Source organism: Pseudophryne corroboree, chromosome 3 (genome assembly GCF_028390025.1).
Source record: "Pseudophryne corroboree isolate aPseCor3 chromosome 3, aPseCor3.hap2, whole genome shotgun sequence".
In the NCBI taxonomy this organism is placed as follows: Eukaryota; Metazoa; Chordata; class Amphibia; order Anura; family Myobatrachidae; genus Pseudophryne; species Pseudophryne corroboree.
The window spans coordinates 330,565,283-330,589,513 of NC_086446.1; the positions used below are offsets into that span (position 1 = coordinate 330,565,283).

Consider the following 24,231-nt stretch of genomic DNA (forward strand, 5'->3'; position numbering starts at 1 on the left):
GAGCCCATCTTTTACAGGTATAAACTTATGCATACTTAGTAAAATGTCAAGCATTTGGTGGTATATTGGGTAAACTATAGATTCCATTTTGTCTAAGTAACCTTGAGTGGCTTAAAAGTCTCATTTTGACAAACAAAAAACTGTCAAAATGAAATTACAGGTTTTTCTCTTACCTTTCTTTTGTCTAAGTAACCCTGAGTGGCTTAAAAGAATAGTCTCATTATGACTAACAAAAAGATCAACAATAAATTGCAGGTGTTTATTTTGTCTTTCTTCTGGGTCTGCATGCTTGAGTTGCACACAGTATGTGACAAGTCTTAGGTTCTAATTATCAAAAAAGTCCAAACTTTATTGGGACCTCTAAATCTTGGCACTGCACATTTTAAATATGCATACTTGGATAACAAGTAACCTTAAGTTATTATTTTCGCAATACTACATACACATTTTTTTGTTTTAAGTTGTTATTTTTAAAATGTTACATCTTCATTAAATGAAATTGTGTGTTTGCTCCAGCTTTTTGCATTTTTTCTTAAATAATTTGAGTTTTACTTTAAAAATGGTAAAATCTGAATGAGAGTTTATTATGCAGTTGGCTCGTTGGTCTAGGGGTATGATTCTCGCTTTGGGTGCGAGAGGTCCCGGGTTCAAATCCCGGACGAGCCCATGGTTTCATATACTTTTATAGTCCTTAATATCTGATAGTATTTAATAGCATTTTAAAATACTCACTAATGTATACAAACAGGTTTACTTACAATTTCATTAATATACATAAAAAAGACATGCACAGTGGGATCGTTGGTCAAGGGGTATAATTCTTGCTTAGGGTGCGAGAGATCCCTGGTACAAATCCCGGATGAGCCCATCTTTTACAGGTATAAACTTATGCATACTTAGTAAAATGTCAAGCATTTGGTGGTATATTGGGTAAACTATAGATTCCATTTTGTCTAAGTAACCTTGAGTGGCTTAAAAGTCTCATTTTGACAAACAAAAAACTGTCAAAATGAAATTACAGGTTTTTCTCTTACCTTTCTTTTGTCTAAGTAACCCTGAGTGGCTTAAAAGAATAGTCTCATTATGACTAACAAAAAGATCAACAATAAATTGCAGGTGTTTATTTTGTCTTTCTTCTGGGTCTGCATGCTTGAGTTGCAAACAGTATGTGACAAGTCTTAGGTTCCAACTATCAAAAAAGTCCAAACTCTATTGGGACCTCTAAATCTTGGCACTGCACATTTTAAATATGCATACTTGGATAGCAAGTAACCTTAAGTTATTATTTTCGCAATACTACATACACATTTTGTTGTTTTAAGTTGTTATGTTATTTTTAAAAGGTTACATCTTCATTAAATGAAATTGTGTGTTTGCTCCAGCTTTTTGCATTTTTTCTTAAATAATTTGAGTTTTACTTTAAAAATGGTAAAATCTGAATGAGAGTTTATTATGCAGTTGGCTCGTTGGTCTAGGGGTATGATTCTCGCTTTGGGTGCGAGAGGTCCCGGGTTCAAATCCCGGACGAGCCCATGGTTTCATATACTTTTATAGTCCTTAATATCTGATAGTATTTAATAGCATTTTAAAATACTCACTAATGTATACAAACAGGTTTACTTACAATTTCATTAATATACATAAAAAAGACATGCACAGTGGGATCGTTGGTCAAGGGGTATAATTCTTGCTTAGGGTGCGAGAGATCCCTGGTACAAATCCCGGATGAGCCCATCTTTTACAGGTATAAACTTATGCATACTTAGTAAAATGTCAAGCATTTGGTGGTATATTGGGTAAACTATAGATTCCATTTTGTCTAAGTAACCTTGAGTGGCTTAAAAGTCTCATTTTGACAAACAAAAAACTGTCAAAATGAAATTACAGGTTTTTCTCTTACCTTTCTTTTGTCTAAGTAACCCTGAGTGGCTTAAAAGAATAGTCTCATTATGACTAACAAAAAGATCAACAATAAATTGCAGGTGTTTATTTTGTCTTTCTTCTGGGTCTGCATGCTTGAGTTGCACACAGTATGTGACAAGTCTTAGGTTCTAATTATCAAAAAAGTCCAAACTTTATTGGGACCTCTAAATCTTGGCACTGCACATTTTAAATATGCATACTTGGATAACAAGTAACCTTAAGTTATTATTTTCGCAATACTACATACACATTTTTTTGTTTTAAGTTGTTATTTTTAAAATGTTACATCTTCATTAAATGAAATTGTGTGTTTGCTCCAGCTTTTTGCATTTTTTCTTAAATAATTTGAGTTTTACTTTAAAAATGGTAAAATCTGAATGAAAAGCCATTACGCAGTTGGCTCGTTGGTCTAGGGGTATGATTCTCGCTTTGGGTGCGAGAGGTCCCGGGTTCAAATCCCGGACGAGCCCATGGTTTCATGTACTTTTATAGTCCTTAATATCTGATAGTATTTAATAGCATTTTAAAATACTCACTAATGTATACAAACAGGTTTACTTACAATTTCATTAATATACATAAAAAAGACATGCACAGTGGGATCGTTGGTCAAGGGGTATAATTCTTGCTTAGGGTGCGAGAGATCCCTGGTACAAATCCCGGATGAGCCCATCTTTTACAGGTATAAACTTATGCATACTTAGTAAAATGTCAAGCATTTGGTGGTATATTGGGTAAACTATAGATTCCATTTTGTCTAAGTAACCTTGAGTGGCTTAAAAGTCTCATTTTGACAAACAAAAAACTGTCAAAATGAAATTACAGGTTTTTCTCTTACCTTTCTTTTGTCTAAGTAACCCTGAGTGGCTTAAAAGAATAGTCTCATTATGACTAACAAAAAGATCAACAATAAATTGCAGGTGTTTATTTTGTCTTTCTTCTGGGTCTGCATGCTTGAGTTGCACACAGTATGTGACAAGTCTTAGGTTCTAATTATCAAAAAAGTCCAAACTTTATTGGGACCTCTAAATCTTGGCACTGCACATTTTAAATATGCATACTTGGATAACAAGTAACCTTAAGTTATTATTTTCGCAATACTACATACACATTTTTTTGTTTTAAGTTGTTATTTTTAAAATGTTACATCTTCATTAAATGAAATTGTGTGTTTGCTCCAGCTTTTTGCATTTTTTCTTAAATAATTTGAGTTTTACTTTAAAAATGGTAAAATCTGAATGAAAAACCATTGCGCAGTTGGCTCGTTGGTCTAGGGGTATGATTCTCGCTTTGGGTGTGGGAGGTCCCGGGTTCAAATCCCGGACGAGCCCATGTTTTCATGTACTTTTATAGTCCTTAATATCTGATAGTATTTAATAGCATTTTAAAATACTCACTAATGTATACAAACAGGTTTACTTACAATTTCATTACTATACATAAAAAAGACATGCACAGTGGGCTCGTTGGTCAAGGGGTATAATTCTTGCTTAGGGTGCGAGAGATCCCTGGTACAAATCCAGGATGAGCCCATCTTTTACAGGTATATACTTATGCATACTTAGTAAAATGTCAAGCATTTGGTGGTATATTGGGTAAACTATAGATTCCATTTTGTCTAAGGTACCTTGAGTGGCTATAAAGTCTCATTTTGACAAACAAAAAACTGTCAAAATGAAATTACAGGTTTTTCTCTTACCTTTCTTTTGTCTAAGTAACCCTGAGTGGCTTAAAAGAATAGTCTCATTATGACTAACAAAAAGATCAACAATAAATTGCAGGTGTTTATTTTGTCTTTCTTCTGGGTCTGCATACTTGAGTTGCACACAGTATGTGACAAGTCTTTGGTCCAACTATCAAAAAAGTCCAAACTCTATTGGGACCTCCAAATCTTGGCACTGCACATTTTAAATATGCATACTTGGATAACAAGTAACCTTAAGTTATTATTTTCGCAATACTACATACACATTTTTTTGTTTTAAGTTGTTATGTTATTTTTAAAATGTTACATCTTCATTTAAATGAAATTGTGTGTTTGCTCCAGCTTTTTGCATTTTTTCTTAAATAATTTGAGTTTTACTTTAAAAATGGTAAAATCTGAATGAGAAGCCATTACGCAGTTGGCTCGTTGGTCTAGGGGTATGATTCTCGCTTTGGGTGCGAGAGGTCTCGGGTTCAAATCCCGGACGAGCCTATGTTTTCATGTACTTTTATAGTCCTTAATATCTGATAGTATTTAATAGCATTTTAAAATACTCACTAATGTATACAAACAGGTTTACTTACAATTTCAATAATATACATAAAAAAGACATGCACAGTGGGCTCGTTGGTCAAGGGGTATAATTCTTGCTTAGGGTGCGAGAGATCCCTGGTACAAATCCCGGATGAGCCCATCTTTTACAGGTATATACTTATGCATACTTAGTAAAATGTCAAGCATTTGGTGGTATATTGGGTAAACTATAGATTCCATTTTGTCTAAGTAACCTTGAGTGGCTTAAAAGTCTCATTTTGACAAACAAAAAACTGTCAAAATGAAATTACAGGTTTTTCTCTTACCTTTCTTTTGTCTAAGTAACCCTGAGTGGCTTAAAAGAATAGTCTCATTATGACTAACAAAAAGATCAACAATAAATTGCAGGTGTTTATTTTGTCTTTCTTCTGGGTCTGCATGCTTGAGTTGCACACAGTATGTGACAAGTCTTAGGTTCCAATTATCAAAAAAGTCCAAACTTTATTAGGACCTCTAAATCTTGGCACTGCACATTTTAAATATGCATACTTGGATAACAAGTAACCTTAAGTTATTATTTTCGCAATACTACATACACATTTTTTTGTTTTAAGTTGTTATTTTTAAAATGTTACATCTTCATTTAAATGAAATTGTGTGTTTGCTCCAGCTTTTTGCATTTTTTCTTAAATAATTTGAGTTTTACTTTAAAAATGGTAAAATCTGAATGAAAAGCCATTACGCAGTTGGCTCGTTGGTCTAGGGGTATGATTCTCGCTTTGGGTGCGAGAGGTCCCGGGTTCAAATCCCAGACGAGCCCATGTTTTCATGTACTTTTATAGTCCTTAATTTCTGATAGTATTTAATAGCATTTTAAAATACTCACTAATGTATACAAACAGGTTTACTTACAATTTCATTACTATACATAAAAAAGACATGCACAGTGGGCTCGTTGGTCAAGGGGTATAATTCTTGCTTAGGGTGCGAGAGATCCCTGGTACAAATCCCGGATGAGCCCATCTTTTACAGGCATATACTTATGCAAACTTAATAAAATGTCAAGCATTTGGTGGTATATTGGGTACACTATAGATTCCATTTTGTCTAAGTAACCTTGAGTGGCTATAAAGTCTCATTTTGACAAACAAAAAACTGTCAAAATGAAATTACAGGTTTTTCTCTTACCTTTCTTTTGTCTAAGTAACCCTGAGTGGCTTAAAAGAATAGTCTCATTATGACTAACAAAAAGATCAACAATAAATTGCAGGTGTTTATTTTGTCTTTCTTCTGGGTCTGCATGCTTGAGTTGCACACAGTATGTGACAAGTCTTAGGTTCCAACTATCAAAAAAGTCCAAACTCTATTGGGACCTCTAAATCTTGGCACTGCACATTTTAAATATGCATACTTGGATAGCAAGTAACCTTAAGTTATTATTTTCGCAATACTACATACACATTTTGTTGTTTTAAGTTATGTTATTTTTAAAACGTTACATCTTCATTAAATGAAATTGTGTGTTTGCTCCAGCTTTTTGCATTTTTTCTTAAATAATTTGAGTTTTACTTTAAAAATGGTAAAATCTGAATGAGAGTTTATTATGCAGTTGGCTCGTTGGTCTAGGGGTATGATTCTCGCTTTGGGTGCGAGAGGTCCCGGGTTCAAATCCCGGACGAGCCCATGGTTTCATATACTTTTATAGTCCTTAATATCTGATAGTATTTAATAGCATTTTAAAATACTCACTAATGTATACAAACAGGTTTACTTACAATTTCATTAATATACATAAAAAAGACATGCACAGTGGGATCGTTGGTCAAGGGGTATAATTCTTGCTTAGGGTGCGAGAGATCCCTGGTACAAATCCCGGATGAGCCCATCTTTTACAGGTATAAACTTATGCATACTTAGTAAAATGTCAAGCATTTGGTGGTATATTGGGTAAACTATAGATTCCATTTTGTCTAAGTAACCTTGAGTGGCTTAAAAGTCTCATTTTGACAAACAAAAAACTGTCAAAATGAAATTACAGGTTTTTCTCTTACCTTTCTTTTGTCTAAGTAACCCTGAGTGGCTTAAAAGAATAGTCTCATTATGACTAACAAAAAGATCAACAATAAATTGCAGGTGTTTATTTTGTCTTTCTTCTGGGTCTGCATGCTTGAGTTGCACACAGTATGTGACAAGTCTTAGGTTCTAATTATCAAAAAAGTCCAAACTTTATTGGGACCTCTAAATCTTGGCACTGCACATTTTAAATATGCATACTTGGATAACAAGTAACCTTAAGTTATTATTTTCGCAATACTACATACACATTTTTTTGTTTTAAGTTGTTATTTTTAAAATGTTACATCTTCATTAAATGAAATTGTGTGTTTGCTCCAGCTTTTTGCATTTTTTCTTAAATAATTTGAGTTTTACTTTAAAAATGGTAAAATCTGAATGAATAGCCATTACGCAGTTGGCTCGTTGGTCTAGGGGTATGATTCTCGCTTTGGGTGTGGGAGGTCCCGGGTTCAAATCCCAGACGAGCCCATGTTTTCATGTACTTTTATAGTCCTTAATATCTGATAGTATTTAATAGCATTTTAAAATACTCACTAATGTATACAAACAGGTTTACTTACAATTTCATTACTATACATAAAAAAGACATGCACAGTGGGCTCGTTGGTCAAGGGGTATAATTCTTGCTTAGGGTGCGAGAGATCCCTGGTACAAATCCCGGATGAGCCCATCTTTTACAGGCATATACTTATGCAAACTTAGTAAAATGTCAAGCATTTGGTGGTATATTGGGTACACTATAGATTCCATTTTGTCTAAGTAACCTTGAGTGGCTATAAAGTCTCATTTTGACAAACAAAAAACTGTCAAAATGAAATTACAGGTTTTTCTCTTACCTTTCTTTTGTCTAAGTAACCCTGAGTGGCTTAAAAGAATAGTCTCATTATGACTAACAAAAAGATCAACAATAAATTGCAGGTGTTTATTTTGTCTTTCTTCTGGGTCTGCATGCTTGAGTTGCACACAGTATGTGACAAGTCTTAGGTTCTAATTATCAAAAAAGTCCAAACTTTATTGGGACCTCTAAATCTTGGCACTGCACATTTTAAATATGCATACTTGGATAACAAGTAACCTTAAGTTATTATTTTCGCAATACTACATACACATTTTTTTGTTTTAAGTTGTTATTTTTAAAATGTTACATCTTCATTAAATGAAATTGTGTGTTTGCTCCAGCTTTTTGCATTTTTTCTTAAATAATTTGAGTTTTACTTTAAAAATGGTAAAATCTGAATGAATAGCCATTACGCAGTTGGCTCGTTGGTCTAGGGGTATGATTCTCGCTTTGGGTGTGGGAGGTCCCGGGTTCAAATCCCAGACGAGCCCATGTTTTCATGTACTTTTATAGTCCTTAATATCTGATAGTATTTAATAGCATTTTAAAATACTCACTAATGTATACAAACAGGTTTACTTACAATTTCATTACTATACATAAAAAAGACATGCACAGTGGGCTCGTTGGTCAAGGGGTATAATTCTTGCTTAGGGTGCGAGAGATCCCTGGTACAAATCCCGGATGAGCCCATCTTTTACAGGCATATACTTATGCAAACTTAGTAAAATGTCAAGCATTTGGTGGTATATTGGGTACACTATAGATTCCATTTTGTCTAAGTAACCTTGAGTGGCTATAAAGTCTCATTTTGACAAACAAAAAACTGTCAAAATGAAATTACAGGTTTTTCTCTTACCTTTCTTTTGTCTAAGTAACCCTGAGTGGCTTAAAAGAATAGTCTCATTATGACTAACAAAAAGATCAACAATAAATTGCAGGTGTTTATTTTGTCTTTCTTCTGGGTCTGCATGCTTGAGTTGCACACAGTATGTGACAAGTCTTAGGTTCCAACTATCAAAAAAGTCCAAACTCTATTGGGACCTCTAAATCTTGGCACTGCACATTTTAAATATGCATACTTGGATAGCAAGTAACCTTAAGTTATTATTTTCGCAATACTACATACACATTTTGTTGTTTTAAGTTGTTATGTTATTTTTAAAAGGTTACATCTTCATTAAATGAAATTGTGTGTTTGCTCCAGCTTTTTGCATTTTTTCTTAAATAATTTGAGTTTTACTTTAAAAATGGTAAAATCTGAATGAGAGTTTATTATGCAGTTGGCTCGTTGGTCTAGGGGTATGATTCTCGCTTTGGGTGCGAGAGGTCCCGGGTTCAAATCCTGGACGAGCCCATGGTTTCATATACTTTTATAGTCCTTAATATCTGATAGTATTTAATAGCATTTTAAAATACTCACTAATGTATACAAACAGGTTTACTTACAATTTCATTAATATACATAAAAAAGACATGCACAGTGGGATCGTTGGTCAAGGGGTATAATTCTTGCTTAGGGTGCGAGAGATCCCTGGTACAAATCCCGGATGAGCCCATCTTTTACAGGTATAAACTTATGCATACTTAGTAAAATGTCAAGCATTTGGTGGTATATTGGGTAAACTATAGATTCCATTTTGTCTAAGTAACCTTGAGTGGCTTAAAAGTCTCATTTTGACAAACAAAAAACTGTCAAAATGAAATTACAGGTTTTTCTCTTACCTTTCTTTTGTCTAAGTAACCCTGAGTGGCTTAAAAGAATAGTCTCATTATGACTAACAAAAAGATCAACAATAAATTGCAGGTGTTTATTTTGTCTTTCTTCTGGGTCTGCATGCTTGAGTTGCACACAGTATGTGACAAGTCTTAGGTTCTAATTATCAAAAAAGTCCAAACTTTATGGGGACCTCTAAATCTTGGCACTGCACATTTTAAATATGCATACTTGGATAACAAGTAACCTTAAGTTATTATTTTCGCAATACTACAGATGTGTCCACTATTACCTTTCTGAAAAAAGTATCATGGCCTGCCGTTCATGGCATGAGATAAGCTTTCCTCTTAAGATATACACGGCAAGCCATGTGTATCTCCTCTGAAATATAGTGCAGTACCACTTTTCAGACAGCAGGTGGCATTTTCAGAAACTGAGCAAGCAGAAAGTCTGATAAAGAGATTCTAGAGGGAGTAGTTCAGACCTGATTCTAGCAGCATTTTATTTGCAAATGGGCAAAACCATGGGGGTCATTCCGAAATGATCGCACGCTAGGTTGTTTTGCAGCGGTGCGATCAGGTCGAAACTGCAAATGCTTATGCACCTCAATGCGCATGTGCGTCGTACGGGTACAAAGCGGATCATGGCTGAGCAATGGATTTAACGAAGAATCGATTCGCACAGCAGATCGCAAGGAGATTGACAGGAAGAGGGCATTTGTGGGTGGCAACTGAACGCTTTCTGGGAGTGTTTGGAAAAACGCAGGTGTGTCCAAGCGTTTGCAGGGCAGGTGTCTGACGTCAATTCCGGGCTAAAGTGTTTGCCCCGAATTTACATCAGACACCCACCCTGCAAACGCATTGACACACCTGCGTTTTTCCAAACACTCCCAGAAAATGGTCAGTTGACATCCACAAATGTTTTCTTCCAGTCAATCTCCTTGCGATTGTCTGTGTGAATGGATTCTTCATTAAATCCATTGCTCAGCAACGATCCACTTTGTACCTGTGCGACGCGCCTGCGTATTGCGGGGCACACACATGCGCAGTTATGTCCTGATCACAGCTCAGCAAAACAACCTAGCGTGCAATCAGGCCTGCATGACCCCCATGGTTTTGCCCATCTGCTAACAAAATTGCAGCTATGGGGTGTCATTCCGAGTTGATCTTAGCCCTGCAAAATTTTGCAGGGCTACTATCAGGAACAGAGACATGCGGGGGATGCCCAGCACAGGGCCAGTCCACCCCGCAGGTCAGTTACGCCCCCCCCCCCCTGCAGAAGTGCAAAAGTATTGCACAGCGGCGATGCTTTTGCACTTCAGGAGTAGCTCCCGGCCAGCGCAGCTTTAGCGTGCTGGCCGGGAGCTACTCATTACTACACGACCCGCAGCGGCTGGTCAGCAGCAGCGATCGGGTCAGAATGACCCCCATGAGCCGTGTGTGCAGGGCAATTTATCGATCATGCACACGGGAATATCAGCTGCAGCAGCTAATTGTGAAGTATTAATATTTTTCCAATACATCTCTCATACTAACTTCCAACATGTACCTGGCTCAATGTTGCCTATATGTTTAAAAAAATCTTTTTCCTTGTGATTGATAATGTGCTGATGAAGAGTTCATACAAACTCCACACAGAGATTCAATATAGAAATTATGATACTAACTAAAAGGCACTAGTGATACTTGTCATTTTTTGCAATTGTTTGGTGGTTAAGGTGTGAGTAGAGAGAATTTTTGGTATTTCAATACCACATATATTTCACTGGGATCCGGTCTGAAGATCGACAGTGTCTGCCATACAAGTGGGTGCTGCGTCTGTCTGCCACAAATCAGTCCAGTGCTGGGGCTGTGCTGCCTTAATAAGTCACTGGGTGCTCTGTCTGCCATACAAGTGGGTGCTGCGCCTGTCTGCCACAAATCAGTCCAGTGCTGGGGCTGGCTGTGCTCCATAATATGTCATTCAGTGCTCTGTCTGCCATACAAGCGGGTGAAGAAACATGAGACCCGGGGCCTGAGCAGCCATAAGGCTGCAGCCTGGATGGCTGAGTCCTGGGGGGGGGGGCAGCACCGGTCCAATAGACGCTTAGGCTCTACCTACTACTGGAAGCTGCAGATTCAATGCAGACAGCATGGAAGACGGCCCTTTAAAAATGGCAGCTGCCTTCTAAGAGACAGATGCTAGAGGTATTACTAGACCATTACCCAGCGCTACCCAGAATGAGCATGTAACCCCCTGGCACTGAGCATGTAACCCCCTGGCACTAAACATGTAACCCCTATGGCAACAAGCATATGTAACCCCTGGAAACGAGCATATAACCCCTGGCAACGAGCATGTGACCGGGTCCAACTTCCGGTCAGCAGAATCATGGATGCTGGTGGCTTCTCCTCCCACCTCTAGCCACCAACAGCACCGTGGGCAGCAACATGGACATCTGTATGTGCAGGGCAATTTGTCCATCAGGCACACAGGAATATTAGCAGCGGCAGCTAATTGTGTAGTATTAATATATCTCCAATACATCTCTCATATTACAGTAACTTCCATATAGGTACCTGGCTCTCTCATCCCAGCAGCCGGGCAAACTTCACACAGGTATTTGATATGGAAATTATGATACTAATTAAAAGGCACTATTGATACTTGTCATTTTTTGCAATTGTTTGGTGGTTAAGGTGTGAGTATAGAGAAGCCAATTCTCTCAAAGTATTGTAACGAGGTAATACACCTCTGAGAGATTTTTGGGTATTTCAATACCGCATACTGCATATTTCACTATAATAATATATTGGATTACCGTATCAAAAAGTTTATGATTACAATTTTTACATGTCGCCATGTCGCTTTGTGAGATGATCTTTTTTAATTGTGAATATTAAAAGTTATATTTTATTAATCATTTTTGACAAGTGTGCCCCAGGACAGACTTAAAGTCTCCTTTTGTCTTTACCTCCTATGTAAAGATTTTCCATTTATACAGTTTATTGTACTATTTTTTTCTGGGAGCACCACCAACCAGGTGCCAGGAGTATTTCACCCTTTACAGTGCATGTGCTACTTTGTGAGTAAGAGACTGAACAAAAGTCTCAATACAACATCAATTAGCATTAACATAAGGCAGGGCGGAGGGCAAATGGAGACCTAATTAGTTGTCTGTCTTGGGACGGTGCATTGGGCTTAAAGTTTATTGAACTATTTTTAGTGGGCGCACCACCAACCAAGTGCCAGGAGTATTTGACCCTTTATTGCCTTTATGTTGTTTTTTGAATTTCTAACTAATCATAGTGTGAACCAAACACAGGTCCTGTGCGGTTTTAAAAACCTCTCTTTTTACCTGTCTAATTAATATTCATGTGACCTGAGCATTGTGTCGCAATAAAGAACACTACAAATACACCATTGTACACTCATTATAATGTGTGGAGTTTGTATATTCTCCCCATACTTGAGTGGGCTTCCTCCGGTTACTCCGGTTTCCTCCCACAATCCCAAAATATAGTGATAGGTTAATTGGTTCCTAACAAAATTAACCCTTGTGCAAATGTGTGTGTGTACATGTGGTAGGGAATATAGAGTGTAAGCTCCACTGGGGCAGGGACTGATGTGAATGGCTGAATATTCTCTGTAAAGCGCTGCAGAATATGTGTGCGCTATATAAATTACTGGTAATAATGTAAGACACATACACCTAGACATCAGGTGAGCACAGATATTACCACTCCTGAAACTACATAATACTACCATGAGCCTGGACAGCTCATTATATACCGGCTGCTCCCAAATTAGGAAGCAACTACTCACAGCAGCAAATGGTCGACATGGAAATGGTTAAAACACACATATGGTCAACACAAGGTTTTGGGAATGTTTTCATATTTTTTTACTTTTTCCATCCTTGTCTATCCATGTCACAAATCATAACCTTTAGTATCCTTGTAGTGAGCAAAGCATTTAATGCACGTCTGAGCACCAGACATTGGGGTCATTCCGAGTAGATCGCCACTGGCTAGTTTTAGCAGCCGTGCAAACGCTATGCCGCCGCCCACTGGGGAGTGTATTTTAGCTTAGCAGAAGTGCGAACGCCTGTGCAGCCGAGCTCTGCAAAAACAGTTTGTGCAGTTTCTGAGTAGCTCTAGACCTACTCAGTGCTTGCGATCACTTCAGCCTGTTCGTGTCCAGATTTGACATCACACATCCACCCAGCGAATGCCCGGCCACGCCTGCATTTTTTCAGACACGCCTGCGTTTTTCCAAACATTCCCTGAAAACGGTCAGTTGACACTCAGAAACGCCCCCTTCCTGTCAATCTTCTAGCGGGCGCCAGTGTGAAGGAAAACTTTGCTAGAATCTGTGCAAAACCACAAAGGGCTATGTACCCGTACGTCGCGCATGCGCATTGCGGGACATATGCATGCACAGAAATGCAGATTTTAAGCCTGATCGCTGTGCTGCAAACAACGGCAGCTAGCGATCAACTTGGAATGACCCCCTTTATGCAGCTCTGTGTGTTCTCCCCTCCCCCAACAGAATGACAACAATCAGGCACAGTGCACACAGCTCAAGCAAGTCCCATCCCTCACGCTGCCTGATCACAGCAGAGGCAGCTCTGTGTGATAGCAATTACTTTACACAGTCACAGTGCACACAAAATAACTAATATTTTTTAAATGGACGAATGGGAAAGAATTATGCTGCGCTATGTAAGAAACTGTAAATAAATAGTTATGATGCTATATTTCTTAAACTGGAACCAGACTTCAACAGTGATTATGTGGCTGATAGGTACTGTATATTCCAAGTACATAGATGTTCAGTTGTCGCAATGGTGCAGCGATTAAGATCCTGCATGCAGGATAAATCTAGTCAGATCGCCTCTCAGGGCCAGTGTTCACTGGCCCTGACAGATCGCTCAGCACACATCGTTGACACATTGTTGTGCAGCGCTGTGTGCTGAGCAATCTTGCTGAGTGATCTAGCATCGCTCAGATCGCTCAGCACAGTCACCCCATGTGTACTGTGTAGGCCCTTTTATACAGTAGATGCTGTGATGCCCACTCCCTACTCTCCTCTAAGGAATGGCACAGGCTCCCCTCACAGACAAGAGTGCATTTCCTGAGCATTTTACATTATTTGACCAATTATGAAGGAAGTTGAATCAATTATATTTTTAAATACCATATTTGTTTATTGCAAGGAACAAGAAATGTATAAAAAAACTTTTGATATTGTAGCTGCATAGACTAAAGTTAGAAGCTGAAAACACTTAAATTGGAATTGAATTATTCATTTCAAATCCCAGGCCATCCCCCAGACAGGATATATGCTATCTATACTCTCCAAGGAATCTACTACAAAGGCCTCACACACTAAGATTTTCACACCTACTGTACACAATTAGGAATTGGACTCTAATGCTATGGCATGATTGCTACTTTCCTGTGTTCAATTGGCCACTCACTGTAGTCTGTAAACAGATCTTTATTAATATGGGGCAATATGCTCTTTATTGTACAGCTCCTTTATGGAGAATGCTTTTTAGCTTGTGTTTTGCTGTGTGGCTGCTAACATTACAATAAACTAAAGTCAGATGGAGAGAGAAAGTGAGACAGTCATGTGAGAGAGATAAAGTCTAGGAGAAAGAAAATTAGAGGGTGGTAGACAATGAGAGACAGAGTTAGGGGAGTGCAATAGAGTCAGGAGGAGAGAGCGACAAAGTCATGGGACAGACACAGAGAGATTGTTTAGGGGAAAGAGATAGTCAAGAAGAGAGCAATAGAGTTAGAGGGAGAAAGACAAAGTTTGATAGAGAGACAAAGTGAGAGAGTCATGTGAGATAGATAGTCAGAGGGAGAGAGATAAAGTCTAGGATAAAGAAAATTAGAGGGTGGTAGACACTGAGACAGTCAGGGGGAGAGCGATAGAGTCGGGAGGAGTGAGCGACAAATTCAGGGGTCAGAGACACAGAGAGATAGTTAAAGGGAGAGAGATAGAGTCAAGGAGAGAGAGTGATAGAGTTAGAGGGAGAGAGACAAAGTTTGATGGAGAGACAAAGTGAGACAGAGTCATGTGAGAGAGATTGTCAGAGGGAGAGAGATAAAGTCTAGGAGAAAGAAAATCAAAGGGTGGGAGACACTGAGAGACAGAGTTAAGGGAAGAGCGAAAGAGTTAGGAGGAGGGAGTGACAAATTCAGGGGACAGAGACATAGAGAGATAGTTAAGGGGAGAGAGATAGAGTCAAGGAGAGAGAGTGATAGAGTAATAGGGAGAGAGACAACGTTTGATGGAGTCATATGAGAAATAGTCAGGGAGAGAGAGATAAAGTCTAGAAGAAAGTAAATCAGAGGGTGGGAGACACTGAGAGACAGAGTCTGGGGGAGAGCGATAGAGTCAGGAGGAGATAGCGACAAATTCAGGGGACAGAGACACAGATAGTTAAGGGGAGAGAGATAGAGTAAAGGAGAGAGAGTGATAGAGTTAGAGGGAGAGATATAGTCAGATGGAGAGAGACACTGAGACAGAGTCATGTGAGAGAGACAGAGTCAGAGGGAAGGCGATAAAGTCTAGGAGAAAGAAAATCAGAGGGTGGGAGACACAGAGACAAAGTTAGGGGGAGAGCGATAGAGTGAGGAGTAGAGAGTGACAAAGTCAGGGGACAGACACAGAGAGATAATTAAGGGGAGAGAGAGAGAGAGAGTTAGAGGGAGAGAGAAAGTCAGATGGAGAGAGAAAGTGAGACAGTCATGTGAGAGAGATAGAGTCAGGGAGAGAGATAAAGTCTACTTGAAAGACAAAATCAGAGGTTGGGAGGTACAGAGACAGAGTCAGGGGGAGAGCGATAGAGTCAGGAGGAGAGAGCGACAAAGTCATGGGACAGAGAGATAGTAAAGAGGAGAGAGATAGAGTCAAGGAGAGAGAGAGTTAGATGGAGAGAGACAAAGTGAGACAGTCATGTGAGAGAGATAAAGTCAGAGGGAGAGAGATAAAGTCTAGGAAAAAGAAAATTAGAGGGTGGTAGACACTGAGAGACAGAGTCAGGGGCAGAGCGATAGAGTCAGGAGGAGAGATCAAAAAAATTCAGGGGACAGAGATAGTTAAAGGGAGAGAGATAGAGTCAAGGAGAGAGAGCGACAGAGTTAGCGGGAGAGAGACAAAGTTTGATGGAGAGACAAAGTGAGATAGTCATGTGAGAGAGATAGTCAGAGGGAGAGAGATAAAGTCTAGGAGAAAGAAAATCAAAGGGTGAGAGACAGTCAGGGGGAGAGCGATAAAGTTAGGAGAAGAGAGTGACAAATTCAGGGGACAGAGACATAGAGAGATAGTTAAGGGGAGAGAGAGTCAAGGAGAGATAGTGATAGAGTTATAGGGAGAGAGACAAACTTTGATGGCGATAGTCGGGGAGAGAGATAAAGTCTAGGAGAAAGAAAATGAGAGGGTGGGAGACACTGAGAGACAGAGTCAGGGGGAGAGCGATAGAGTCAGGAGGAGATAGCAACAAATTCAGGGGACAGAGACACAGATAGTGAAGGGGAGAGATAGATTAAAGGAGAGAGAGCGATAGAGTTAGAGGGAGATAGACAGTCAGATGGCGAGAGACACTGAGACAGTCATGTGAGAGAGAGTCATGGGGAAGGAGATAAAGTCTAGGAGAAAGAAAATCAGAGGGTGGGAGACACAGAGACAGCAGATCACAAAGAGAGTGACAGGAAGAGGGCATTCCGGACACGAACAGCCTAAAGTGATTGCCCCGAATTTACGTCAGACACCCACCCTGCAAATGCATGGACACACCTGTGTTTTACCAAACACTCCCAGAAAACGTTCAGTTGACATCCACAAATGTTTTCTTCCAGTCAATCTCCTTGCAATTGTCTGTGCGAATGGATTCTTCATTAAATCCATTGCTCAGCAACGATCCACTTTGTACCCGTGCGACGCGCCTGCGTATTGCGGTGCACACGCACGCGCAGTTATGACCTGATCGCAGCGCAGCGAAAAAACCTAGCGTGCGATCAGGTCTGCATGACCCCCATGGTTTTGCCCATCTGCTAACAAAATTGCGGCTATGGGGGGGGTTATTCTAAGTTGATCGTAGCCCTGCAAAATTTTGCAGGGCTACGATCAGGAACCGAGACATGCATGGGGATGCCCAGCACAGGGCTAGTCCGCCCCGCAGGTCAGTTCCGCCCCCCTTTCCCCCGCAGAAGTACAAAAGCATTGCACAGCGGCAATGCTTTTGTACTTCAGGAGTAGCTCCCGGCCAGCGCAGCTTTAGCGTGCTGGCCGGGAGCTAATCATCGCTACACGCCCCGCAGCGGCTGGTCAGTAGCAGCGATCGGGTCAGAATGACACCCATGAACCATATGTGCAGGCCAATTTATCCATCATGCACACGGGAATATCAGCTGTAGCAGCTAATTGTGAAGTATTAATATTTTTCCAATACATCTCTCATACTAACTTCCAACATGTACCTGGCTCAATGTTGCCTATATGTTTGAAAAAATCTTTTCCCTTATGATTGATAATGTGCTGATGAAGAGTTCATACAAACTCCACACAGAGATTCGATATGGAAATTATGATACTAACTAAAAGGCACTATTGATACTTGTCATTTTTTGCAATTGTTTGGTGGTTAAGGTGTGAGTAGAGAGAATTTTTGGCATTTCAATACCGCATATATTTCACTGGGATCCGGGCTGAAGATCGACAGTGTCTGCCATACAAGTGGGTGCTGCATCTGTCTGCCACAAATCGGTCCAGTGCTGAGGCTGTGTTGCCATAATAAGTAACCGGGTGCTCTGTCTGCCATACAAGTGGGTGCTGTGCCTGTCTGCCACAAATCAGTCCAATGCTTGGGCTGTGCTGCCATAATAAGTAACCGGGTGCTCTGTCTGCCATACAAGTGGGTGCTGTGCCTGTCTGCCACAAATCAGTCCAGTGCTGGGGCTGTGCTCCATAATAAGTCACTGGGTGCTCTGCCTGCCATACAAGTAGGTGAAGAAACATGAGACCCAGGGCCTGATCAGCCATAAGGCTGCAGCCTGGATGGCTGAGTCCTGGGGCTGGGGGGGTCGCAGCAGCGGCACAATAGATGCTTAGGATCTACCTACTACTGGAAGCTGCAGATTCAATGCAGACAGCATGGAAGACGACCCTTCAAGGAGACAGATGCCAGGGGTATTACTAGACCAGAGGTTCTCAAACTCGGTCCTCAGGACCCCACACAGTGCATGTTTTGCAGGTAACCCAGCAGGTGCACAGGTGTATTAATTACTCACTGACACATTTTACAAAGTCCACAGGTGGAGCTAATTATTTCACTTGTGATTCTGTGAGGAGACCTGCAAAACATGCACCGTGTGGGGTACTGAGGACCGAGTTTGAGAACCTGTGTACTAGACCATTACCCAGCGCTACCCAGAATGAGCATGTAACCTCCTGGTACTAAGCATGTAACCCCTATGGCAACAAGCATATGTAACCCCTGGCAACGAGCATGTAACCCCTGGCAACGAGCAAGTGACCGGGTCCGACTTCCGGTCAGCAGAATCACAGATGCCGGTGGCTTCTCCTCCCACCTCTAGCCACCAACAGCACTGTGGGCAGCAACATGGACATCCATATGTGCAGGGCAATTTATCCATCAGGCACACCGGAGTATCAGCAGCGGCAGCTAATTGTGAAGTATTAATATATCTCCAATACATGTGGGAGTGCCAGTAGTGTCTTCGGTGCAGAGGTGCAGGTGGTGTAATCAGTGCAGGAGTGCTGGCAGTATCCCCAGCGCAGGGGTGCCAGCAGTGTCAGCAGTCAGGGGTGCCGACAGTGTGGGAGTGCCGGAAGTGTCCTCGGTGCAGAAGTGCTGGCAGTGTCGGCAGTGTAGGAGGTGTCCTCCATGCAGGAGTGCTGGCAGTATCCCCAGTGCAGTTGTGCCGGCAGTGTCCTCAGTGCAGGAGTGTCGGCAGTGTGGGAGTGCCAGAAGTGTCCTCGGTGCAGGGGTGTCAGCAGTGCCGGCAGTATGCTCAGTGCAGGGGTGCCGGTGACTTACTTACCTGCTGCAATGTTTTCAACCTGTTCGGTCCTAGCTCTGACATCAAACACTCGCCCTGAACACACTTGCATTTCTCTCACCATGCCTGCGTTTTTCTTACCACTCCCCGAAAACGGCTGCAAACGGTGAGTTGCCCAGGAACGCCCTCCGCCTGTCAATCTTCATGCGATTGATGCTGCGATCGCTTTTTTCGGTCCCAGCGTCGTTGCCCAGCGATGGCCATGCGTGCACATAGCAGCCGCCGCACATGCGCAGCACGGACCCGATTGCAGCTGTGCGAACGACGACATGCTGCGATCGAGTCGTAATGACCCCCTAAGTCCAGACCTACTTAGAAACTGTACAACATTTTTTACCATAGCAGGCCTGCACAAGCAATTGCAGCTTTGCTATGGGAAAAAACCAACCCTCATAGGTGGAGATTAGATGATTGCACGGGCTGCAAAAAGCAGCTTTGTGCGATCAACTCGTAATGAGGCCCTTTATTTGGAAATATTTTATCATTGCAAAATCTTATATGTTCTTTTACTCTCTAGCACTAAGGTTTTTCTTAACTTATTATTTAATTTCACTTTAGACTTCATTCACCTCTGTGCTATGAGCAACATATAGTAACATCCCCCAGCCAGGATAAAATCTGTACCCCCCAAGGAGTCTACTTCAAAGGCCTCTCACACTGTGATTTTCACACCTACACAATTAGCAATTACACTCTAAAGCTGGCCATACATCACAACGACCTGATTACAGTGTCTATTTAACAGCAATGTTGGTGGAAAGCTACGTTACGTGATGCACTGGACACCCAGTGGTGAAACTATGAATTGTCATGAATTGTCACAGCACAACATGATGGCCCAACAACAAAAGGAATTCATGTCATGCCAAATTTACTGCCATGGCACTCTTTTCAGAAAGGTAATAGTGGACACATCTGTACATACACATTTTTTTGTTTTAAGTTGTTATTTTTAAAATGTTACATCTTCATTAAATGAAATTGTGTGTTTGCTCCAGCTTTTTGCATTTTTTCTTAAATAATTTGAGTTTTACTTTAAAAATGGTAAAATCTGAATGAAAAGCCATTACGCAGTTGGCTCGTTGGTCTAGGGGTATGATTCTCGCTTTGGGTGTGGGAGGTCCCGGGTTCAAATCCCGGACGAGCCCATGTTTTCATGTACTTTTATAGTCCTTAATATCTGATAGTATTTAATAGCATTTTAAAATACTCACTAATGTATACAAACAGGTTTACTTACAATTTCATTACTATACATAAAAAAGACATGCACAGTGGGCTCGTTGGTCAAGGGGTATAATTCTTGCTTAGGGTGCGAGAGATCCCTGGTACAAATCCCGGATGAGCCCATCTTTTACAGGCATATACTTATGCAAACTTAGTAAAATGTCAAGCATTTGGTGGTATATTGGGTACACTATAGATTCCATTTTGTCTAAGTAACCTTGAGTGGCTATAAAGTCTCATTTTGACAAACAAAAAACTGTCAAAATGAAATTACAGGTTTTTCTCTTACCTTTCTTTTGTCTAAGTAACCCTGAGTGGCTTAAAAGAATAGTCTCATTATGACTAACAAAAAGATCAACAATAAATTGCAGGTGTTTATTTTGTCTTTCTTCTGGGTCTGCATGCTTGAGTTGCAAACAGTATGTGACAAGTCTTAGGTTCCAACTATCAAAAAAGTCCAAACTCTATTGGGACCTCTAAATCTTGGCACTGCACATTTTAAATATGCATACTTGGATAGCAAGTAACCTTAAGTTATTATTTTCGCAATACTACATACACATTTTGTTGTTTTAAGTTGTTATGTTATTTTTAAAAGGTTACATCTTCATTAAATGAAATTGTGTGTTTGCTCCAGCTTTTTGCATTTTTTCTTAAATAATTTGAGTTTTACTTTAAAAATGGTAAAATCTGAATGAGAGTTTATTATGCAGTTGGCTCGTTGGTCTAGGGGTATGATTCTCGCTTTGGGTGCGAGAGGTCCCGGGTTCAAATCCCGGACGAGCCCATGGTTTCATATACTTTTATAGTCCTTAATATCTGATAGTATTTAATAGCATTTTAAAATACTCACTAATGTATACAAACAGGTTTACTTACAATTTCATTAATATACATAAAAAAGACATGCACAGTGGGATCGTTGGTCAAGGGGTATAATTCTTGCTTAGGGTGCGAGAGATCCCTGGTACAAATCCCGGATGAGCCCATCTTTTACAGGTATAAACTTATGCATACTTAGTAAAATGTCAAGCATTTGGTGGTATATTGGGTAAACTATAGATTCCATTTTGTCTAAGTAACCTTGAGTGGCTTAAAAGTCTCATTTTGACAAACAAAAAACTGTCAAAATGAAATTACAGGTTTTTCTCTTACCTTTCTTTTGTCTAAGTAACCCTGAGTGGCTTAAAAGAATAGTCTCATTATGACTAACAAAAAGATCAACAATAAATTGCAGGTGTTTATTTTGTCTTTCTTCTGGGTCTGCATGCTTGAGTTGCACACAGTATGTGACAAGTCTTAGGTTCTAATTATCAAAAAAGTCCAAACTTTATTGGGACCTCTAAATCTTGGCACTGCACATTTTAAATATGCATACTTGGATAACAAGTAACCTTAAGTTATTATTTTCGCAATACTACATACACATTTTTTTGTTTTAAGTTGTTATTTTTAAAATGTTACATCTTCATTAAATGAAATTGTGTGTTTGCTCCAGCTTTTTGCATTTTTTCTTAAATAATTTGAGTTTTACTTTAAAAATGGTAAAATCTGAATGAAAAACCATTACGCAGTTGGCTCGTTGGTCTAGGGGTATGATTCTCGCTTTGGGTGTGGGAGGTCCCGGGTTCAAATCCCGGACGAGCCCATGTTTTCATGTACTTTTATAGTCCTTAATATCTGATAGTATTTAATAGCATTTTAAAATACTCACTAATGTATACAAACAGGTTTACTTACAATTTCATTACTATACATAAAAAAGACATGCACAGTGGGCTCGTTGGTCAAGGGGTATAATTCTTGCTTAGGGTGCGAGAGATCCCTGGTACAAATCCCGGATGAGCCCATCTTTTACAGGTATATACTTATGCATACTTAGTAAAATGTCAAGCATTTGGTGGTATATTGGGTAAACTATAGATTCCATTTTGTCTAAGGTACCTTGAGTGGCTATAAAGTCTCATTTTGACAAACAAAAAACTGTCAAAATGAAATTACAGGTTTTTCTCTTACCTTTCTTTTGTCTAAGTAACCCTGAGTGGCTTAAAAGAATAGTCTCATTATGACTAACAAAAAGATCAACAATAAATTGCAGGTGTTTATTTTGTCTTTCTTCTGGGTCTGCATACTTGAGTTGCACACAGTATGTGACAAGTCTTTGGTCCAACTATCAAAAAAGTCCAAACTCTATTGGGACCTCCAAATCTTGGCACTGCACATTTTAAATATGCATACTTGGATAACAAGTAACCTTAAGTTATTATTTTCGCAATACTACATACACATTTTTTTGTTTTAAGTTGTTATGTTATTTTTAAAATGTTACATCTTCATTTAAATGAAATTGTGTGTTTGCTCCAGCTTTTTGCATTTTTTCTTAAATAATTTGAGTTTTACTTTAAAAATGGTAAAATCTGAATGAGAAGCCATTACGGAGTTGGCTCGTTGGTCTAGGGGTATGATTCTCGCTTTGGGTGCGAGAGGTCTCGGGTTCAAATCCCGGACGAGCCTATGTTTTCATGTACTTTTATAGTCCTTAATATCTGATAGTATTTAATAGCATTTTAAAATACTCACTAATGTATACAAACAGGTTTACTTACAATTTCAATAATATACATAAAAAAGACATGCACAGTGGGCTCGTTGGTCAAGGGGTATAATTCTTGCTTAGGGTGCGAGAGATCCCTGGTACAAATCCCGGATGAGCCCATCTTTTACAGGTATATACTTATGCATACTTAGTTAAATGTCAAGCATTTGGTGGTATATTGGGTAAACTATAGATTCCATTTTGTCTAAGTAACCTTGAGTGGCTTAAAAGTCTCATTTTGACAAACAAAAAACTGTCAAAATGAAATTACAGGTTTTTCTCTTACCTTTCTTTTGTCTAAGTAACCCTGAGTGGCTTAAAAGAATAGTCTCATTATGACTAACAAAAAGATCAACAATAAATTGCAGGTGTTTATTTTGTCTTTCTTCTGGGTCTGCATGCTTGAGTTGCACACAGTATGTGACAAGTCTTAGGTTCCAATTATCAAAAAAGTCCAAACTTTATTAGGACCTCTAAATCTTGGCACTGCACATTTTAAATATGCATACTTGGATAACAAGTAACCTTAAGTTATTATTTTCGCAATACTACATACACATTTTTTTGTTTTAAGTTGTTATTTTTAAAATGTTACATCTTCATTTAAATGAAATTGTGTGTTTGCTCCAGCTTTTTGCATTTTTTCTTAAATAATTTGAGTTTTACTTTAAAAATGGTAAAATCTGAATGAAAAGCCATTACGCAGTTGGCTCGTTGGTCTAGGGGTATGATTCTCGCTTTGGGTGCGAGAGGTCCCGGGTTCAAATCCCAGACGAGCCCATGTTTTCATGTACTTTTATAGTCCTTAATTTCTGATAGTATTTAATAGCATTTTAAAATACTCACTAATGTATACAAACAGGTTTACTTACAATTTCATTACTATACATAAAAAAGACATGCACAGTGGGCTCGTTGGTCAAGGGGTATAATTCTTGCTTAGGGTGCGAGAGATCCCTGGTACAAATCCCGGATGAGCCCATCTTTTACAGGCATATACTTATGCAAACTTAATAAAATGTCAAGCATTTGGTGGTATATTGGGTACACTATAGATTCCATTTTGTCTAAGTAACCTTGAGTGGCTATAAAGTCTCATTTTGACAAACAAAAAACTGTCAAAATGAAATTACAGGTTTTTCTCTTACCTTTCTTTTGTCTAAGTAACCCTGAGTGGCTTAAAAGAATAGTCTCATTATGACTAACAAAAAGATCAACAATAAATTGCAGGTGTTTATTTTGTCTTTCTTCTGGGTCTGCATGCTTGAGTTGCACACAGTATGTGACAAGTCTTAGGTTCCAACTATCAAAAAAGTCCAAACTCTATTGGGACCTCTAAATCTTGGCACTGCACATTTTAAATATGCATACTTGGATAGCAAGTAACCTTAAGTTATTATTTTCGCAATACTACATACACATTTTGTTGTTTTAAGTTATGTTATTTTTAAAACGTTACATCTTCATTAAATGAAATTGTGTGTTTGCTCCAGCTTTTTGCATTTTTTCTTAAATAATTTGAGTTTTACTTTAAAAATG

General features: G+C 39.3%; 13 non-coding genes across 13 annotated transcripts; all 13 read left to right on the forward strand.

Moving 5' to 3' along the window:
* The first annotated feature begins 594 nt into the window (after positions 1–594).
* TRNAP-UGG (transfer RNA proline (anticodon UGG)) lies at positions 595–666 on the forward strand. The gene has a single exon. It is a non-coding gene; the product is annotated as a tRNA-Pro (tRNA).
* Positions 667–1,460: 794 nt separating this feature from the next.
* TRNAP-UGG (transfer RNA proline (anticodon UGG)) lies at positions 1,461–1,532 on the forward strand. Its single transcript has one exon. It is a non-coding gene; the product is annotated as a tRNA-Pro (tRNA).
* Positions 1,533–2,321: 789 nt separating this feature from the next.
* On the forward strand, positions 2,322–2,393 carry TRNAP-UGG (transfer RNA proline (anticodon UGG)). The gene has a single exon. It is a non-coding gene; the product is annotated as a tRNA-Pro (tRNA).
* A 789-nt stretch (positions 2,394–3,182) lies between these two features.
* Positions 3,183–3,254, forward strand: TRNAP-UGG (transfer RNA proline (anticodon UGG)). The gene has a single exon. It is a non-coding gene; the product is annotated as a tRNA-Pro (tRNA).
* A 794-nt stretch (positions 3,255–4,048) lies between these two features.
* Positions 4,049–4,120, forward strand: TRNAP-UGG (transfer RNA proline (anticodon UGG)). The gene has a single exon. It is a non-coding gene; the product is annotated as a tRNA-Pro (tRNA).
* A 790-nt stretch (positions 4,121–4,910) lies between these two features.
* Positions 4,911–4,982, forward strand: TRNAP-UGG (transfer RNA proline (anticodon UGG)). Its single transcript has one exon. It is a non-coding gene; the product is annotated as a tRNA-Pro (tRNA).
* Positions 4,983–5,773: 791 nt separating this feature from the next.
* TRNAP-UGG (transfer RNA proline (anticodon UGG)) lies at positions 5,774–5,845 on the forward strand. Its single transcript has one exon. It is a non-coding gene; the product is annotated as a tRNA-Pro (tRNA).
* Positions 5,846–8,361: 2,516 nt separating this feature from the next.
* TRNAP-UGG (transfer RNA proline (anticodon UGG)) lies at positions 8,362–8,433 on the forward strand. The gene has a single exon. It is a non-coding gene; the product is annotated as a tRNA-Pro (tRNA).
* Positions 8,434–19,945: 11,512 nt separating this feature from the next.
* On the forward strand, positions 19,946–20,017 carry TRNAP-UGG (transfer RNA proline (anticodon UGG)). The gene has a single exon. It is a non-coding gene; the product is annotated as a tRNA-Pro (tRNA).
* Positions 20,018–20,811: 794 nt separating this feature from the next.
* TRNAP-UGG (transfer RNA proline (anticodon UGG)) lies at positions 20,812–20,883 on the forward strand. The gene has a single exon. It is a non-coding gene; the product is annotated as a tRNA-Pro (tRNA).
* Positions 20,884–21,672: 789 nt separating this feature from the next.
* Positions 21,673–21,744, forward strand: TRNAP-UGG (transfer RNA proline (anticodon UGG)). The gene has a single exon. It is a non-coding gene; the product is annotated as a tRNA-Pro (tRNA).
* A 794-nt stretch (positions 21,745–22,538) lies between these two features.
* TRNAP-UGG (transfer RNA proline (anticodon UGG)) lies at positions 22,539–22,610 on the forward strand. Its single transcript has one exon. It is a non-coding gene; the product is annotated as a tRNA-Pro (tRNA).
* A 790-nt stretch (positions 22,611–23,400) lies between these two features.
* TRNAP-UGG (transfer RNA proline (anticodon UGG)) lies at positions 23,401–23,472 on the forward strand. The gene has a single exon. It is a non-coding gene; the product is annotated as a tRNA-Pro (tRNA).
* Positions 23,473–24,231: the final 759 nt, after the last annotated feature.